Source organism: Ictalurus furcatus, chromosome 13, assembly GCF_023375685.1.
Source record: "Ictalurus furcatus strain D&B chromosome 13, Billie_1.0, whole genome shotgun sequence".
In the NCBI taxonomy this organism is placed as follows: domain Eukaryota; kingdom Metazoa; phylum Chordata; class Actinopteri; order Siluriformes; family Ictaluridae; genus Ictalurus; species Ictalurus furcatus.
In genome coordinates, this window is record NC_071267.1 from 5,153,430 (window position 1) to 5,173,907 (window position 20,478).

Here is a 20,478-nt window from a genome sequence, read left to right on the forward strand (position 1 = left end):
CTCTGAGTTTGTGTGGTTCTTTCTTCTAATTGAAACACTATTTCTTGCACAGTTGTTTCAAAGAGCTAATACTAATAATAATTTGGTGCACCAGCAGATTAAGTAATTTCTTTATTTGTAAAGTACTTTTTTATTTTCATTGCAGGTCAGCTGCTACGCTAGTCTAATAGCTACTATACCACAGTGCCGGTGAAATCTTGAATCTGGTTGGTCAGAAGGTGTTTATTAATTTTCAGCGGATAACATGAGAAGCTGCGCTTTTTGTCTTATTAACTTGAATATAAAGTGAATATGCAATAATATTAATATTCCATCCATTTATGGAATCGTCAGGGTCGTGGGGAGCCTGGAGCCTATCCCAGGGAACTCAGGGCACAAGGCGTGGGACACCCTGAACAGGGTGCCAACCCATCGTAGCGCACAATCACACACACTATGGACAATTTGGAAACGCCAATCAGTCTACATCGCATGTCTTTGGACTGGGGAGGAAACCGGAGTATCCGGAGGAAACCCCCAAAGCACATGCAAACTCTGCACACACAAACTCTGCACACACAGGATGGAGGCGGGATTCGAGCCCCCAACCTCAGAGGTGCGAGGCAAATATGATAACCACTACGCCACCATTCAAATACTTTAATCCATACACACATCTGCACATGTCAATGTGCACTTTACTGCCACGTGCCTCATTTGCACGTCACACTTAATGCTACTTACTATTTAGCTATTCTGGTCTTGTACTCTGCTCAATAACCAAGTTGAATCTAATCTAACTTGTTTTTCAAAATGTTAAAGGTAACTATAAACGGTTAATGTGCATGATGTGTCGTGCACTAAAAATTGTCATTATCTATATTTCCATACAAGGATTTAGCGCATAAATTCTATGCCGATACTTCAAATGTTGCAAAAAAAAAAATAGTTTGGAAACAGTGTTTTGCCATTTTTCTCAACTACGTGCAAAAAACGTGTCGGATGACAGAATTTATTCATGCGTTGGGGGAAGAATAGGGATGTGCATGCCATCCAGAGCACTGTAAACCTGTGGCACAAGATGCGGCACGGAATGACGGTATGAAATTTCACTGGCCTCCGCTACATTCAGCAGCCTGATATAATGGCGCATAAATTTTTCTTTAATCGCTGTGCACACAGCATATACACATCGATGGACGGTCGTTTTACTAACCCCGAACGTCTCCCCCACTACACTGTACTCTGTGCAGGTCGCCAGCTTGAACAGGGCGATGGCAATCTGCTTTCGGGTCGGAACCGGGGGTCACTGGCAACCTGCGATGGGCGCAACATCAGGACCAATTGATTGGCACAGCATCTCAATCACGGGCCGTGACTTCGTAAAATGTTGCATCCAGAAACTTTCTGTGAAGCATCTCTCCACCACTACCTACCAGAACGCCCTATTGCGTGGTCTCCAACAGACCCCTGGGCTTCGTCACATAACGGCACTTACTCGGAGCTCCATCAGACGGGCAACTGCTCCATTCTGACGTCGTCTCCTGATATTTCGTAAAACTGCAATTATTTGTGAAATTAAAATGCCTAAGCTGGACAATTTCATTTAATTAGCTCAATCAACACTCTCTCCTACAAATCCACATCAGGTGAAGATGTGTAACCAATAGAAGACTGACCTCTTCAGAATGATTATAGCGGTGTCGCACCATCCCATTTTAGGCCTCTTTACACAACTCAGCTTTAAAAGAATATAAAAATCAACACCAAAAAAGACATAACCTGGATTGTGGTGTTGCAGCATACAAGAACAGAGGGTATATTTTAACATTGGCATGTGATGCGATATATATCCGGTTGCCGCACATATCCGTAGCGGTCTCCAAAGAAATTTTGCATGCTGAAAGTCTAGTGAACGCAGCTTTAATGCTTAGTGCCATTTTTTTTTTTTTTTTGTACGTCTGGTGCTGGTCTTGTACTCCGCTCAGTGACAAGAAAGTGGAATCCAATCTAATTGAACTTGTTTTCCAAAATATTGAATGTTAAAAAGCATGACATGTCGTGCACTAAAGACTGTCATTCTTGGAGGAGGTGTAAGAGGAATAAAACACTTGTGGAGGTGCTGTTACAGGGCAGTAATATTATTCTCCTACCCCATGCAGTTTATTCCTTCCTTACCGAAGATCGATCTCAAGCTGAACGACATGACAAGCACACAATTGAATCATCATTTAAGGTAAGGTAAGTTTTTTACCCCCCCCCCTTAATTCACACATGTCCCGCCTCCACGCTTTGACAGGCTGGGGGTGTCCTGCCTCCTGCACTGCTGTTTGCTTGGTTCTCGGTCACATCCACACCCAGCCCTGAGCTGCATGAACTAATAGTCAATCTTACACGACAATCTGCATCAGTCTTATTGCAGGAGGCGGGGTTTATCCCAAAACGAGTGGGGGACAAAATAACAGCCGATTAACCCGCTGTTAGCAGGCTGTTGGATTAAAATGTCAGTTGTTTAGTACACACAATATGTATATATATATATTAAACTACACACTGCACTTCCAGGAGAAAAGGAGACACTGACGTTATTATGTAGTTAACAACAGAAACACTAGATTACTGTGTACTCTGTGCAGGGGGATTACACTGGCGATGTGATGAATGATTATTTTAAGGGGACAAAAAAGGTCCTTACCGTGGTGTCTCCGCTGTAGCTAGCTAAAGCTAAAGCTAAAGCTAGCTCAGTGTCCGGCCTGACGAGGGGGAAAAAATGCTGCTCCTTTCTTCAGTCAACACAAGCAATCTTCATCTGAACATCGAGCCATATTCTTATCGCATACTGTCCAGAGAAAATGGCACGTCGTATTTTTTTTTTAACTAAGACTCACAAGTGCGAGACACGCGAGTCGGCTGGTTTCTCTCTCTCTCTCTCCCTCCCTCCCTCTATCTATCGCGCTCTCTCTCTCTCTCTCTCCCTCCCTCAGCTCCAGATGAACATCAGCTGATTGTCAATGAAAAAACTGCTGAACCGCTTATCAGCAGACCCTGATATTCCGCCGCTCTCGTTTTCCATCATATTTAATCATTATATATGGTGTCACTGGATTAATTTGAAGTTGTTGTCAGACACCAGCGGTCCCATGACTGTTTTCTTGGTTTTATTTTAATCCTCTTTATTGTTCAGGACCGGATGATGGCGGAGCGGGGCGGGAGCCGAGCGGAAAACGGAAGCTCACTATTCTTGGTTTCTTCTACGACCCTTACGGACAAAATCCGTGTACATCACAGCTGTCGCCCCCTACAGGCCTCACGTCCCAAACACCACTCAACCAAAGATTGCCACTAGACCATTACGGAAGCCCTAAGAGGCCACGCGTTATTTTTTCTTTTACCTTCTTGACCACGACTTAATTTTTCTTATGAAAATCAGTTGTTTTCTCCTGATCTCGACTTAATTTTCTCATGATCTCGAATTAATTTTCTCGTGCTCTCGACATAACAAAATAGTTGTTTTCTTGTGACCTCAACTTAATTTTCTCGTGATCTCAACTTAATTTTCTCGTGCTCTCGACATAACAAAATAGTTGTTTTCTTGTGATCACAACTTAATTTTCGTGTGATCGCGACATATGTTGTTTTCTTGTGATCTCGACTTAATTTTCTTGTGATATCGACATAACAAAAGTTGTTTTCTTGTGATCTCTACGTAATTTTCTTGTGATGACGACATAAAAGTTGTTTTCTCATGATCACAACGTAATTTTCTTGTATTCTCAAGTGTTTTCTTGTGATATTGACATAACAAAATAGTTGTTTTCTTGTGATCTCGACATAATTTTCTTGTGATATCGACATAAGTTGTTTTCTGGTGATCACAACTTAATTTTCTCGTGATCTCGACATAACAAAAGTTGTTTACTTGTGATCGTGACGTAATTTTCTCGTGATCTCGACACAAGTTGTTTTCTCATGATCACAACGTAATTTTCTTGTATTCTCAAGTGTTTTCTCATGATATTGACATAGCAAAATAGTTGTTTTCTCATGATCTCGACTTAATTTTCTTGTGATATCGACATAAGTTGTTTTCTCATTATCTCGCTGTAATATTCTTGTGATCACGACACAAGTTGTTTTCTCGTGATCTCAACATAACAAAATAAGTGTTTTCTCATGATATCGACATAACAAAATAGTTGTTTTTCTTGTGATCTCGACATAACAAAAGTTGTTTTCTTGTGATCACGATTTAATTTTTCTGTATACTCGACATAACAAGATGTTGTTTTTATTGTTCTGGAGGCAGCAAAAGCTTAGCTCAATCCTACAGCCTCAGTGATGAACAGATTAATATTTACTTTGATCAGGGACTCACTCAAGCTGAAATAGCTCTATGTCTGTCTGTCTGTCTGTCTCTATGTCTAACTGAAAACGTCCACATTACTGTCTGACACTTAAGAAGGTGGCTGTCAACGTGCACGCCACACCAGTCCCACTCACAAGGAACAAGATTTTCTCACCATAAAAATATGTCATGAGAAAACAAGGTTTTGGTTTTTTTATGCCAATGAGAAAACAATTTTTGTTATGTGGAGATCAGGAGAAAATTAAGTCATGATCATAAGAAATAAAAAAACGATAATGCATGGCCTCTTAGTTCTTCCATGGACCATACACAGTTAGTTACTACAAGGTTTGTATTCTGTTTTCACTGCCATGGTTTAATTAACCAGATACAGGGGTATGTAATATGGCGAGTGCAAGAATGAACACATAGCACTTTGGTGGTCAGTTCAAAAAACAGAAAACAAACTTTGTAGTGGTCGATAATATTTAGTTGTTTAATGGATATTTGATGGAATTAAGATGAACTTGTTAATGTAATAGTTAGTATAGTAGTAAGCAGTCCCTTTGTATAGTAATGTTCTCATTGCATGCATTTGTTTACATAACACTGTATGCAGGTTGAGTAAGGTAAATACTGTAAGGCCTGGTTTATATTCCTGCCTTAAGGCATATTTTCATCGGGATGCAGAGAGGGAGATCATGGGCAAAATTATACCCATGTTGTCTTCAATATATATATATATATATATATATATATATATATATATATATATATATATATATATATATATACATATATATATATATATACAGTTTGTGAACCCTTTAAAAATTTCTATATATGTCCTTAAACATGACCTAATACAGTCATGTAAGATAAGATAAGATAAGTTAAGATAATTCTATACTTTATTAATCCCTAGACGGAGAAATTTGGGTGTCACAGCAGCAGCAAGACAGGTGAAGAAAAATAGAGATAGTAAGGAGAAAAATACAGGGATATTTAAAGAATACAGTGGATGCATATATAAATATGTATAAACATAAGCACAAACTATATTTATAGTATACAGTGGGGGAAATAAGTATTGAACGCATCAACATTTTTTTCAGTAAATATATTTCCAGTGAGGTTATTCACATGAAATATTGCATTCAGCCTTGCATTGCCATCACCCTTGCTTTTTGCTTGTATTTTCTCATTTGTAAGTCGCTTTGGATAAAAGCATCTGCTAAATGAATAAATGTATAAATGTATAAATGTATAAATGTAAATGAAATTTTCACTAGAATTTGGTATTAACTCAAGAAATCCACACATATAAAGAAATCCAAACATTAAAGTCCATAAATGAAGTTATGTGTAATAAAGTGGAAATACTATTATTGACTTATAAAGCACTAAACAGTCTTGCACCACAGTATCTAAATGAACTTTTGGTTTCTATGATCTGTCACACCTACTTAGATCAAAAGGTGCAGGCTATTTGTGAAGATATTTGTATTTGGTAAGAGCTTTCTCTTATAAAGCCCCACAGTTATGGAACAGCCTTCCAATTAGTGTTCGGGACTCAGACACAGTCTCAGTGTTTCAGTCTAGGCTTAAAAATATTTGTTTACTGAAGCCTACCATGAGTAGACTTTCTGTTACGCAAAGCACAGTCTTAACAATCTCTCAATCTCCCACACACAATTTTATGGAGATACTAGAGATCCTGATCCTTTATGCTCTCCGGACCTGCCTGATCCGTTCGGATGCCGTACCTCTGGATGGAGCTCTCATCTACTCCAATTCCAGATGGACACACTCACTGTTGTTGCTGGGACTATGGTTGCTTCTAAGGCCCTGGGACTGCAATTACAACATGGAGTTTTGCACTCGGGTCGCCTTTGAACAGTGGACTAATTCAGCAAACACACCTCATATATGGGGAAGTGGTGGCTTGGTGGTTAAGGCTCTGGATTACTGATTGGAAGGTCGGGGATTCAGGTCCCTGCACTGCCAAACTGCCACTGTTGGGCACTTGAGCAAGGCCCTTAACCCTCTCTGCTCCAGGGGCGCTGTATCATAGCTGACCTTGTGCTCTGACCCCAAATTCCTAACATGCTGGGGTATGCGAAGAAATGAATTTCACTGTGCTGAAATGTATATGTGATCAATGAAGACTCATTATCATATTAAACCATAATGAACTTTCCTTTACTGTTACACTATCCATTGTTACCCAGATGAGGTTGGGTTCCCTTCTGAGTCTGGTTCCTCTCAAGGTTTCTTCCTCTTAACATCTTAGGGAGTTTTTCCTTGCCACCGTCGCCACCGGCTTGCTCAATTGGGATAAATTCACACATTTCAAATCTGTATCCAAATTTATATGTTTTATGTAAAGCTGCTTTGAGACAATGTCCGAAAGTAAAAATGTAAAAAGCCCTATACAAATAAAATTGAATTGTATAAAATTTCATTTGTCTTCCTCCGCCACTGAGGTCTCAGTCTCTTCTAGTTCTTGTAACCTTTGTCTAGTTAGCTCCAATAATTCCTTCTGATCTTCAATGGAGTGGTTTATCTGTTGTTTGATTTCCTCTATAAATTTCATGCTTTGTATTTGTGTGTGACCTGCATTGTGGATTTCCTCAGTGGCCTCACACGCCCTTTTGACTAGCATGGTGGAATTCTTTCCTTCAGTTTTACTTTGTGTTCCTTAACTTCCTTCTCTTTAGCATCCTCATGTTATTTCTTTTCCTGCTGTTTCCTTGCCTGTTCTTTCCTTTTCCTATCCATCTTTCCTTCTAGTTCAAACCACCCCACTATTTCCTCCTTCTTCACTAGCCTGGCCTTGGCTTTCTCTCCTTTTTTCTTCTCATTTCAGCAAGCTAACCTCTGCTTCATCTTTTTGCACATCTGTTCATTAAATGATTCCTCTGTTGGCCACTGAAACTTTCCAGCTGTCCTGTCATGCCATTTTTTGCAACAATGCCTTAAATACGTTTAATCTTTTTTATGTTTCTTTATTATTATCTCAATTGGAGACTCCATACTCTGTGAATCTAGTCTACTTCCGTGGTTACTCCTAGGCTACTTATTATGTGCTTTATCACCAAAATATATAAATTGGGTACTTTTCTGAGGCTGTACCTTGTGACGCACACCCCATTTGCCGATAACCTGATTGCTAGCTGATCAACTCCTGGCAATACCAATAATAATTATGCTATGGAGTTGTCTGTATTGACTACACAGTGAATTTCCACTAAGCCTGCTTCAATGCTCATGGGACTAGATATAAAGGCAAAACATGGTGCTTGTGATTATAAATATTTACACCCCTTACCTTTTTAAATTTTTGTCTGTTTTTTTATGATTCTCGTGCACTTATCTGTTTTTCTTTTTCCGGTGTGTAAAGGTATGGTAGGTCTCTTCTCCCTTCCACCTCTCAGCTCCGCCTCATTTCCTAGGGGCTCAACAATATTCACTAATTATCCAAATAACCTTCCAAAAGAATGACCACACCTTTTTACACATTGTTTTCAAGTTACACCTCATGTTCTTACTACTACCTAATATATTTTCCAATCTTCACCATTTGCCTAACAGCCCAATATTGTATCCACTCTTTTAGGTATTTATTTACTCATGCATTCATCTCCTATACTCACACATCACACTCATACACACAGTGGGTCTGCTTTCACCCAAAGGGTTGGCACTTATTGCTCCTACCCCTTCTTCAGCAGATACCCAGACCAGGGCCAAAAATATCTAAAGTTTACAGCCTGTAGCATACTGTAGGTCGCTAATGTGTCTCTTGATGCCAGAGGAATCATATACCAGCTAGCCTGTTACTGTTCAATGAACTTATGAATTTACTGTCACTATAACATTAACACGATAAAAGCTCTTATGATAAATTGCTTGTGAGGTTCCTCATTTTCATGTCCTTTTTTAAATCACATGCTAGGGGAAAAATGTTACTATATTGTTTGCATTTCATAATGGGTCTCATTGAGCAACTGATCATTTCTTACTGACTTATTTTCACTGATCTGCCAGTTACAATTGTGACCAAAAAAAAAAGTTTTTTGAAAAGTTAGTGAAAGTATCACTATCTTTTTAAAACCTTTTTTTTTTTTTTAGAAAAGAAATGCATTGGGCAATCCAATGAGTAAAATGCATATGCTCACTTACTATAGCTTGAATATCTTATGAGTATCTTTGAATTCACATGCAAATTTAATGGGCAATTAATTCGATCACTTGCCGAAATTTTGTCATTCGACATGTATTGTGAGCCACCAGTTCAAAGATCTATATCAGCAGTTTCTCTTTTGTCCAACACTTCACCCCATTACTCTTCAATAATGTCCCCATTCTGTTTGAGGCTGCCAGAAACCCCAAACACTTCTTCAAATTCACAACATCACATTCGCCGATTTCTCCTCCCCGAGTGATTGTACCCAATGTGTGTTTAAATCTGTCCCTGGAGAAAGAGGAAAAAATCTATACCTAGATTCAGCAGGAATTTCTTTGTCGCTGAACCCAATCCTGAAGTCTGATTTAGTTAACTAAATCTTCGACATCCGTTACTTGCATTGATTAAGCTGGTGGCTCAGCTTTCTATCATTGTGATAATGCCGTTTTTCTACTATTAATATGTTGTTCTCAAAATGATACTTTATTCTCATAATGCTATGACTTTATTCTCAAAATATTATGAATTTATTCTCATAACTCTACGACTGTATTCTCAAAATAGCATGACATTCATCTCAGAATGCTATGACTTTTTTAAACATGGGGGGGGGGGTAAACATTGGGGGATGGGTAAAACACAAGGCTAGCTATACCTACAAGACTGTGTACTTAACGTCCTCAATATGGGAATAAACTACAATCCCATAAACATTACAAATGACATAGTCAAATTAAAAACTATGCAGAAATACAAAACTATGGGATGCTTTTTACTATTCAGTAAAGATCATCAATTTATTTGTTTGTTTTAATTAAAACTTTAGTTTCATAATTAAAGAAATTAATATATTCTACTGACACAATTATAGTTTTGTCTATGAAACAGTGAATTTTTTGTTATTTTGTATTAAGTATAGACAAGAATGCATTGCAATTTAAACATGTAATATAAAATACTACTTCAGTGTACTAATTCTTTTATTCTCTTGCAGAATGAAAGATGCTCTTGTAGCCGGTCATCCTGCTCAGTGTCATGATTCCCCCTTGAAGCAGCGTGCTCTAAGTGCGAATTCGCGAGCACCTGCTTTTCCATTGTTGACAGTAGTGACATCTGGACACGTGTGTTTGGTTTATGTTTCTGTCAGGTCTCCTCCCTGTTCTGTCATTGGCTGGGATTTCACGTATGTCTGTATTGCCCTCAGCTGCTAGCAGTTTAGACGCTGATCATGTCCACATATATACCGCGCGCCTCCCAGCACACAACGCGGAAGATTATCGTAGATTAAGATTAGTTCGTATAGTAGTCATAGTCACGGTCCATGTTTAGAGTTAGTTCACGCTGGGTTATCCGCTCCCAGTTCCTCGTCATAGTTCAAGTTTCTCCTTTTGTTTATCGACCCTGTTTTCCGTGACCACGACCTTGATTCATGTTTAACCCTGTGTATGCCTGTTTGCCGATCGCCTGACCTGTGCCTGTTTTGGATTACGTTTATGGATCACGTTTTGGATTTGTCTACTTGTCTCTCTTTTAAAATAAACACTGTTCATACTGCACTTGCATCCGTCCTATCTCCGCTCCGTCGCGATACGTGACAGAATCTTCCGCCATAACATGGATGCAGTAGGAGGACAGGGGAGACATCACGCTACAATGGGAGTAGCAGGACAATACCTTATCGGGAAACGTTCGGATTACTGGCCGCATTTCTTGTCCGTGCAGTTCCCTCAGCGGTATGCCTTTGAACTGCCGCCAAAAACAGCGGGATTGGTGAGCTACCCGCTGGAGTTCCTCTTCAGCTGCCAGGAATATTTCTGCAGCCTGGTGTATCCTAAGCCTACTAAGAGACAGTGGATTGGGTTCTTGGTGTCCAGGTTTTGCGGTCTGGCCTGTGACTGGGCGGAGCAGCTGGTGAGCACTGGGTCCTCTGCCCTCCAGCATGTCACTCAATTTGCAGAACTTTTTAAGGAGGAGTTCATGTAACCAGGGCAGCTTCATGGTCTGGATTTACTGGGGTGGAGAGTCAGTGGACAGCCCCAGCCTGACCTGCCCTTTAACCTCTATTATGAGGGGATTGACAGGTCAGCCTCCACCGATCCGCTTCAGGTTCCAGCCAGCGTGGAGGAGGTGGCACCGACATGCATGTCTGAGGGCTGCAGGAGGGAGACCAAGCTACAATGCCCTACCTGCAAAAAACTGGGTCTCCAGGAAGCAACCAAGCTCTGCTCACGTCCATGTCTGCTGACACGGACAACCAAGCTCTGCTCACGTCCACGTCTGCTGACATGCACAACCAAGTGTCTGTTGACACGGACAACCAAGCTCTGCTCACATCCCAGTCTGCTGACATGACCAGCCAAGTTCAGCTTGCAGGCTTCGCTGAGTATGTCGCTCTGCCTTCCTGCTCAGCCGAGGACGTCGCTCTGCCTTCCAGTTCAGCCGGGGACCTTGCTCCGCCGTCCTGCTCCGCCGAGGACCTCGCTCCGCCTTCCTGCTCCGCCGAGGACGTCGCTCAGCCTGTCTGCTCGGCTGTGGTCGTCGCTCCACTTTCATGCTCCGCCAAGGACTTCGTTCAGCCTGCCTGCCCTGCTGTGGTCGTCGCTCTGCCTTCATGCTCCGCCGAGGACTTCGCCCAGCCTGTCTGCCCGGCTGAGGTCGTTGCTCAGCCTGCCTGCCCGGCTATGGTCATCGCTCCGCTTTCATGCTCCGCCGAGGACTTCGCTCAGCCTGCCTGCCCGGCTGTGGTCGTCGCTCTGCTGTCATGCTCCGCCGAGGACTTCGCTCAGCCTGCCTGCCCGGCTGTGGTCGTCGCTCTGCCTTCATGCTCCGCCGAGGACTACGCTCAGCCTGCCTGCCCGGCTGTGGACGTTGCTCCGCTTTCTTGCTCCGCCGAGGACTTCGCTCAGCCTGTCTGCCCGGCTGTGGTTGTTACTCTGCCTCCCTGTTCAGCCAGGGACGTCGCTCCGCTTCGCTGCGCCACCAAGAACACTGTGCAGTTTCCTGGCTCTGCTTGGGACATTCAGCCCAGGGGGCCGGGGCCGCTAATGAAATGGGATGACTCATGGCACTCCGGGAGGAGTGCATTTGGTGGGGGGGGGTTCTGTCATGATTTCCCCTTGAAGCAGCGTGCTCTAAGTGCGAAGGCGCGAGCACCTGCTTTTCCATTGTTGACAGTAGTGACATCTGGACACGTGTGGTGTGTTTTTTTTTTTTTTTTTTTTTATAAATGTTTCTGTCACGTCTCCTGCCTGTTCTGTCATTGGCTGGGATTTCACGTATGTCTGTATTGCCCTCAGCTGCTAGCAGTTTAGACTCTGATCATGTCCACATATATACCGCGTGCCTCCCAGCACACAATGTGGAAGATTATCGTAGAATTAGATTAGTTCGTATAGTAGTCATAGTCATGTTCCATGTTTAGAGTTAGTTCACGCTGGGTTATCCGCTCCCAGTTCCTCGTCATAGTTCATGTTCCTCATTTTGTTTATCGACCCTGTTTTCCGTGACCACAACCTTGATTCATGTTTAACCCTGTGTATGCCTGTTTGCCGATCGCCTGACCTTCGCCTGTTCTGGATTACGTTTATGCATCACGTTTTGGATTTGTCTGCCTGTCTCTCTCTTAAAATAAACACTGTTCATACTGCACTTGCATCCATCATATCTCCGCTCCGTCACGATACGTGACACTCAGAGCATGGCTTGAACCAGCGACGACCGGTATGGGAGGTGGACGCGCTAAAGAAAACTGAAGTGTACAGCCAGTAGCATTGTAGATCACTAATGTGTGTCTTGAGGCCACGGGCATGATGTACTAGCTAGCCTCCCTTACTGTTCAATGATATTATTCAATTACTGTCACTATAACATTAACACTATAATAAAACAGTGGTCAAATATCAGAGCCTTAGCTTTGAAATAACATATTGTCAATCAAGATGAGGTCATTTATTTAACTGTTCAATGTAATGTAATGTCATGTTCACTTCACTTTTAGAAATCAGTTTGCTTGCTCAAAGAATGTGACTCGACTGCAACATAACGGGCTTGTCTCATCAGCACTGACTGAGTGACACACAGCAGGGTACTTGTTCTCAGGATAATGTTATCTTTCTCATACGTTTTTAATGGACACATCTGTACCTTCCTTTTAACTTGTCCCTCTGTAATCTAGGGAATATTTGCTCTTCACTTTAACCACTACATTTACTTGAATGGCAAGAGCTGGCTGCTTGGTTCTCGCTTGACTGCTTGGTTCTCAAGAGATATAATAAGGTTCAAAACCTAGGTGAGAGCTTGCTTGTTTCTCAACTTGTCTTTCTGTAACTGAGTGCCGTTTTGCTCAGACACGAGTCACCACGAGCAAGTTTTCCATCACCGTTCACATCTTTCACAATACTATCTAGTGCAACCATCTCAAAAGTTTAAGATTAACCTGCAGAACTGTAAGGACATATGCAGTGTAGAGTGGAACTCCAGTGGTGCATGGAACATAAGCATATGTGGGTTGGCTCTAGGGGTATGAGCCTTGCGTAGGATTTGAGAGGTGAAGGGTTCGAACTAGGGATGAGCCCAGCTATTATGTTGAATAGTCTACCTCTGGGTGGAAAGTACTAACGAAATCCTGGCTGCCTGGTTCTTGCAAGGCTGCTTAGTTCATGAGATGTTCAAACACCAGATGAGCACAATCATTCCTGTACACTTGCCTTCTGTGACCAATTGCCATTTTGCATTTTCAGGAACTCCCCCTGCTTTAGGTTCAGGTTTAGTCTCCCTATTGTTTAGCAGCTTGGGGGGCCAACTTCAGCGATGAGAACTTGTAAACTATCTATGTCACCACAGCTTTGTAATAAAACCAGTGCTCACCCATGCTAGATTGATCTCTGAATACAAAAGCAAAAATAACTGTAGCAGGCATCTATACAACTACATGTCTGTATTATTGTGTTACAATTAATGTGAGAGATGGATTAAGCATGGAACCATATTGGAAAGGAAAGTAGAACTTTCCAGGATGTCTAGTCTTGTCTATGTTATGACGGTTGTGCAAGTGGAAATGAGCAAAAACAAAAGTACCTTGAGGTAAACAAGCCTGATTAGCAATTTGTCTTGATGGTCTAAGAGTATGATTCTAATTTCTAATTTTGGGTCAAAGTGGTCCCGGGTTGAAGTCCCTGATGAGCCCTTTCCTTGCTGTTAACTCATCGTTCTGTAATCATGGAAATTTTTGCTCGTCACCTCAACCGAGCTTCATGACATAGTTAATGTCAAGAGGTTCTCTCCAGCCAGGTTCAAATCCCATATGAGCCCTTGCTTTTGTCTGAACGTGCCCTTCTGAATCTGACGACCGTTTTGCGCAAAACACTATTCTGGGAAGCCCATTTGCAAGGACTCCCCTTTCAGGTTTAGTCTCCCTATTGGTTAGCACCTTGGAGGACCAACTTCGGTGATGAGAACTTGCAAACTCTCTTCGTCATCACAGCTTTGAAATAAAACCAGTGCTCAACGATATCATATTGATCTCTGAAAAAAACAAAAATAATTGTAGCAGGCACCTATACCACTACATTGAAATGGCTTGTGTCATGGACTAAGGTTGAGACAGCCAGATTGGCCGTTTAGCTTGTTGGGCGAGGGATTTGATTCTGACTTTGTGTGTGAGATGTCCCCGGTTGAAATCCTGAATGAGCTCTTACCTTCCTTTTAACTTGTCCCTCTGTAATCGAGGGAACTATTGCCCTTCAATTCAACCGCGATGTAGTTACTCGAACGCCAAGAGCTGTCTGCTTGGTTCTTGCTTGACTGCTTGGTTCTCACGAGTTCTAACAAGGTGCAAAACCAAGATGGGAGCTTGCTTGTTTCTCAACTTGTCCTTCTGTAACAGAGTTTCATTTTGGTCATACTAGTCACCACGAGCAAGCTTTACCGTCATCGTTCACATCTTTCACAGTAATATCTTGTGCAACCATCTCAAACTATTAGCATGAACCTGCAGAACTGTAAGGACATACATTTGCAGGGTACAGTGGAACTCCAGTGGTCCATGGTGCAGTGTCTGGGGGCAGTTTGGCTCGTTGGTCTAGTGGTATGATTCTCGCTTAGGGTGCGAGAGGTCCCGGGTTCAAATCCCGGATGAGCCCGAGTGTTACGTCGAATAGTCTAGCTCTGGGTGGCTTGGCTGCTCAGTTCATGAGAGGTGCAAATCGGTGCTTTTGTTCTTCCATACCCTGCTTCCTTTTTGCTCTGACACCTTTCAGGGAAGTCCAACGTCAGGGACAACCCCTTTCCGCTTTGGTCTCACTATTGGTTAGCATCGTGGAGGGCCAACTTAGGTGACGAGAACTTGCGAACTCTCTACGTCATCACAGCTTTGTAATAAAACCAGTGCTAACCTGTGCATGTTTAAATGAACAAAAATAACAGTGCGTTGAGGTAAAACAACCAGATAGGCTATTTCACTCGTTGGTCTAGGGGTATGATTCTAATGCTGGGTGAGAGATGTCTCGGGTTGAAATCCCTGATGAGCCCTTACCTTGCAGTTGACTCTTCCTTCTGTAATCGAGGAAATTTTTGCTCGTCACCTCAACCGAGCTTCATGATGATCTGGCTGCTTGGCTCTCAAGAGGTTCTCTCCAGAAAGGTTCCAAACCAGGATGAGCCCTTGCTTTATCCTCAACTTGTCCTTCTGTATCTGAGGGCTGTTGCTCTCGGACACCAACACCGCAAGCAAGCTATCCGTCATCGTTAGTCCAATGCCATCTTATGATGTCAACAGTCCAGCTCTGATTAAGGACTGTGTTGATGCTAGTCTGATGATCACAAAAGCCCCTTTTCAGGGTGTCCACGCTTTCTACCTTTGGTTTAGTGTCTTGGCGTACCAACTTCGGCTGTAAGAACCAGCAAGCTCTCCATGTCACAAAACAAGTTTCACAAGACAGTTAGTCGAATGCTGGCCGAGACCATCTTGTGACGTGAAGAATCCAGCTGTGAATAAGGAGCGCATTTATGCTTGACTGCTTATCACAGAGGCCCTTTTCAGGGAATGCAAATTCCAGAAGAAATCATTTTCAGCAATGTTCCAATAGAGGATGAAAGGAGCATCTTGCACACTAACCATGAGGACAACGTAAGTTCCGAGTTCCTACCGCGTAATATTGGCTCCCTTTGTGTTCTTGGGATTGTACCTGGAAGTGTCCATCTCTGAATAACAAAAATAACCTAATTCAGACAAAATCAGTCTAAAGAACACTGGTTGGGGATGTCCCCTATCCAACAGAATGTAGTTGATGGAATTATTGCAGTGGTAATAAATCGTGGCTCAATAAACAAGGTTTTTTTTTTTTTTGCTGGTTATGATAGGGGATAGCTTGTTGCGACTTTCTGGGGAATCAAAAACCCTGCTTCGGGATATCTCCCATCTCCCAAAACAATTAGTTATAGCCCTGTTTGAATAGAGCGAAAGCAGCAAAGCCCTACATATTTCCTGAAAAAAGCATAGGTGACTTGAAAATTCTAAGAGAGTAATATCTTGTGCAACTACCTCAAAAGTTGAGCGTGAACCCGCACAACAATAAGGCCATATATTAGCAAGGTAGAGTGATGCGTGGGCTGTCTGTGGCTCGTTGGTCTAGGGGTATGATTCTCGCTTTGGGTGCGAGAGGTCCCGGGTTCAACTCCCGGACGAGCCCAAGCCCTCCAAGCTGATCAGTCTGTATTTGGTTCTTGCTTTGTTCGTGAGTGATCCAAGAAGGTTGGAATAAGCTTGTCCTTCTGCAGCCCAGCCCAGTTTTGCTCAGTACACCTTTCAGGGAAGCCCGTGTTTAGGGAACGTCCATGTTTAGGGAACGCCCGTTTCACCACGCAACCCTAGCTGTGTAATAAAACCAGTGCTCAGCCATGTTACTTTGATCTCTAAAGACAAAAGCAAAAAATAACTGTAGCGGGCACCGATACCACTAAATTGAAATGGCTAGTGTGATGACCTAAGCTTGGAGCCATATTGGAAAGGAAAGTAGAACTTTCTAGGATGTCTAGTCTTGTCTATGTTATGACGGTTGTGCAAGTGGACATGAGCAAAAACAAAAGTACCTTGAGGTAAACCAGCCTGATAAGGGATTTGGCTTGATGGTCTAGGGGTATAATTCTAATTTTGGGTGAGAGTGGTCCCGGGTTGAAATCCCTAATGAGCCCTTTCCTTGCTGTTAACTCGTCGTTCTGTAATCAAGGAAATTTTTTGCTCGTCACCGCAACCGAGCTTCATGACACAGTGAATGTCAAGAGGTTCTCTCCAGCCAGGTTCAAATCCCATACCAGCCCTTGCTTTTGTCTGAACGTGCCCTTCTGAATCTGACGACCGTTTTGCGCAAAACACTATTCTGGGAAGCCCATTTGCAAGGACTCCCCTTTCAGGTTTAGTCTCCCTATTGGTTAGCACCTTGGAGGACCAACTTCGGTGATGAGAACTTGCAAACTCTCTTCGTCATCACAGCTTTGAAATAAAACCAGTGCTCAACGATATCATATTGATCTCTGAAAAAAACAAAAATAATTGTAGCAGGCACCTATACCACTACATTGAAATGGCTTGTGTCATGGACTAAGGTTGAGACAGCCAGATTGGCCGTTTAGCTTGTTGGGCGAGGGATTTGATTCTGACTTTGTGTGTGAGATGTCCCCGGTTGAAATCCTGAATGAGCTCTTACCTTCCTTTTAACTTGTCCCTCTGTAATCGAGGGAACTATTGCCCTTCAATTCAACCGCGATGTAGTTACTCGAACGCCAAGAGCTGTCTGCTTGGTTCTTGCTTGACTGCTTGGTTCTCACGAGTTCTAACAAGGTGCAAAACCAAGATGGGAGCTTGCTTGTTTCTCAACTTGTCCTTCTGTAACAGAGTTTCATTTTGGTCATACTAGTCACCACGAGCAAGCTTTACCGTCATCGTTCACATCTTTCACAGTAATATCTTGTGCAACCATCTCAAACTATTAGCATGAACCTGCAGAACTGTAAGGACATACATTTGCAGGGTACAGTGGAACTCCAGTGGTCCATGGTGCAGTGTCTGGGGGCAGTTTGGCTCGTTGGTCTAGTGGTATGATTCTCGCTTAGGGTGCGAGAGGTCCCGGGTTCAAATCCCGGATGAGCCCGAGTGTTACGTCGAATAGTCTAGCTCTGGGTGGCTTGGCTGCTCAGTTCATGAGAGGTGCAAATCGGTGCTTTTGTTCTTCCATACCCTGCTTCCTTTTTGCTCTGACACCTTTCAGGGAAGTCCAACGTCAGGGACAACCCCTTTCCGCTTTGGTCTCACTATTGGTTAGCATCGTGGAGGGCCAACTTAGGTGACGAGAACTTGCGAACTCTCTACGTCATCACAGCTTTGTAATAAAACCAGTGCTAACCTGTGCATGTTTAAATGAACAAAAATAACAGTGCGTTGAGGTAAAAACAACCAGATAGGCTATTTCACTCGTTGGTCTAGGGGTATGATTCTAATGCTGGGTGAGAGATGTCTCGGGTTGAAATCCCTGATGAGCCCTTACCTTGCAGTTGACTCTTCCTTCTGTAATCGAGGAAATTTTTGCTCGTCACCTCAACCGAGCTTCATGATGATCTGGCTGCTTGGCTCTCAAGAGGTTCTCTCCAGAAAGGTTCCAAACCAGGATGAGCCCTTGCTTTATCCTCAACTTGTCCTTCTGTATCTGAGGGCTGTTGCTCTCGGACACCAACACCGCAAGCAAGCTATCCGTCATCGTTAGTCCAATGCCATCTTATGATGTCAACAGTCCAGCTCTGATTAAGGACTGTGTTGATGCTAGTCTGATGATCACAAAAGCCCCTTTTCAGGGTGTCCACGCTTTCTACCTTTGGTTTAGTGTCTTGGCGTACCAACTTCGGCTGTAAGAACCAGCAAGCTCTCCATGTCACAAAACAAGTTTCACAAGACAGTTAGTCGAATGCTGGCCGAGACCATCTTGTGACGTGAAGAATCCAGCTGTGAATAAGGAGCGCATTTATGCTTGACTGCTTATCACAGAGGCCCTTTTCAGGGAATGCAAATTCCAGAAGAAATCATTTTCAGCAATGTTCCAATAGAGGATGAAAGGAGCATCTTGCACACTAACCATGAGGACAACGTAAGTTCCGAGTTCCTACCGCGTAATATTGGCTCCCTTTGTGTTCTTGGGATTGTACCTGGAAGTGTCCATCTCTGAATAACAAAAATAACCTAATTCAGACAAAATCAGTCTAAAGAACACTGGTTGGGGATGTCCCCTATCCAACAGAATGTAGTTGATGGAATTATTGCAGTGGTAATAAATCGTGGCTCAATAAACAAGGTTTTTTTTTTTTTTGCTGGTTATGATAGGGGATAGCTTGTTGCGACTTTCTGGGGAATCAAAAACCCTGCTTCGGGATATCTCCCATCTCCCAAAACAATTAGTTATAGCCCTGTTTGAATAGAGCGAAAGCAGCAAAGCCCTACATATTTCCTGAAAAAAGCATAGGTGACTTGAAAATTCTAAGAGAGTAATATCTTGTGCAACTACCTCAAAAGTTGAGCGTGAACCCGCACAACAATAAGGCCATATATTAGCAAGGTAGAGTGATGGGTGGGCTGTCTGTGGCTCGTTGGTCTAGGGGTATGATTCTCGCTTTGGGTGCGAGAGGTCCCGGGTTCAACTCCCGGACGAGCCCAAGCCCTCCAAGCTGATCAGTCTGTATTTGGTTCTTGCTTTGTTCGTGAGTGATCCAAGAAGGTTGGAATAAGCTTGTCCTTCTGCAGCCCAGCCCAGTTTTGCTCAGTACACCTTTCAGGGAAGCCCGTGTTTAGGGAACGTCCGTGTTTAGGGAACGTCCATGTTTAGGGAACGCCCGTTTCACCACGCAACCCTAGCTGTGTAATAAAACCAGTGCTCAGCCATGTTACTTTGATCTCTAAAGACAAAAGCAAAAAATAACTGTAGCGGGCACCGATACCACTAAATTGAAATGGCTAGTGTGATGACCTAAGCTTGGAGCCATATTGGAAAGGAAAGTAGAACTTTCTAGGATGTCTAGTCTTGTCTATGTTATGACGGTTGTGCAAGTGGAAATGAGCAAAAACAAAAGTACCTTGAGGTAAACCAGCCTGATAAGGGATTTGGCTTGATGGTCTAGGGGTATAATTCTAATTTTGGGTGAGAGTGGTCCCGGGTTGAAATCCCTAATGAGCCCTTTCCTTGCTGTTAACTCGTCGTTCTGTAATCAAGGAAATTTTTTGCTCGTCACCGCAACCGAGCTTCATGACACAGTGAATGTCAAGAGGTTCTCTCCAGCCAGGTTCAAATCCCATACCAGCCCTTGCTTTTGTCTGAACGTGCCCTTCTGAATCTGACGACCGTTTTGCGCAAAACACTATTCTGGGAAGCCCATTTGCAAGGACTCCCCTTTCAGGTTTAGTCTCCCTATTGGTTAGCACCTTGGAGGACCAACTTCGGTGATGAGAACTTGCAAACTCTCTTCGTCATCACAGCTTTGAAATAAAACCAGTGCTCAACGATATCATATTGATCTCTGAAAAAAACAAAAATAATTGTAGCAGGCACCTATACCACTACATTGAAATGGCTTGTGTCATGGACTAAGGTTGAGACAGCCAGATTGGCCGTTTAGCTTGTTGGGCGAGGGATTTGATTCTGACTTTGTGTGTGAGATGTCCCCGGTTGAAATCCTGAATGAGCTCTTACCTTCCTTTTAACTTGTCCCTCTGTAATCGAGGGAACTATTGCCCTTCAATTCAACCGCGATGTAGTTACTCGAACGCCAAGAGCTGTCTGCTTGGTTCTTGCTTGACTGCTTGGTTCTCACGAGTTCTAACAAGGTGCAAAACCAAGATGGGAGCTTGCTTGTTTCTCAACTTGTCCTTCTGTAACAGAGTTTCATTTTGGTCATACTAGTCACCACGAGCAAGCTTTACCGTCATCGT

The 20,478-nt window shown here is 42.9% G+C and overlaps 1 protein-coding gene and 4 non-coding genes across 7 annotated transcripts in view; 4 read left to right on the forward strand and 1 right to left on the reverse strand.

Annotated features, from left to right (window-relative positions):
- Positions 1-3,794, reverse strand: part of taok2b (TAO kinase 2b) — a 49,922-nt gene extending 46,128 nt beyond the window's left edge. The window contains exon 1 of one of the 3 annotated variants that reach the window (XM_053640500.1): positions 2,675-3,794. The gene's annotated coding sequence lies outside the window, so the exon portion shown is untranslated. The remainder of the gene's footprint in view (positions 1-2,674) is intronic. The other 2 variants (XM_053640498.1, XM_053640499.1) reach the window with 2 other exon arrangements.
- A 10,787-nt stretch (positions 3,795-14,581) lies between these two features.
- Positions 14,582-14,653, forward strand: trnap-agg (transfer RNA proline (anticodon AGG)). Its single transcript has one exon. It is a non-coding gene; the product is annotated as a tRNA-Pro (tRNA).
- A 1,476-nt stretch (positions 14,654-16,129) lies between these two features.
- trnap-ugg (transfer RNA proline (anticodon UGG)) lies at positions 16,130-16,201 on the forward strand. The gene has a single exon. It is a non-coding gene; the product is annotated as a tRNA-Pro (tRNA).
- A 1,386-nt stretch (positions 16,202-17,587) lies between these two features.
- trnap-agg (transfer RNA proline (anticodon AGG)) lies at positions 17,588-17,659 on the forward strand. Its single transcript has one exon. It is a non-coding gene; the product is annotated as a tRNA-Pro (tRNA).
- A 1,477-nt stretch (positions 17,660-19,136) lies between these two features.
- trnap-ugg (transfer RNA proline (anticodon UGG)) lies at positions 19,137-19,208 on the forward strand. Its single transcript has one exon. It is a non-coding gene; the product is annotated as a tRNA-Pro (tRNA).
- Positions 19,209-20,478: the final 1,270 nt, after the last annotated feature.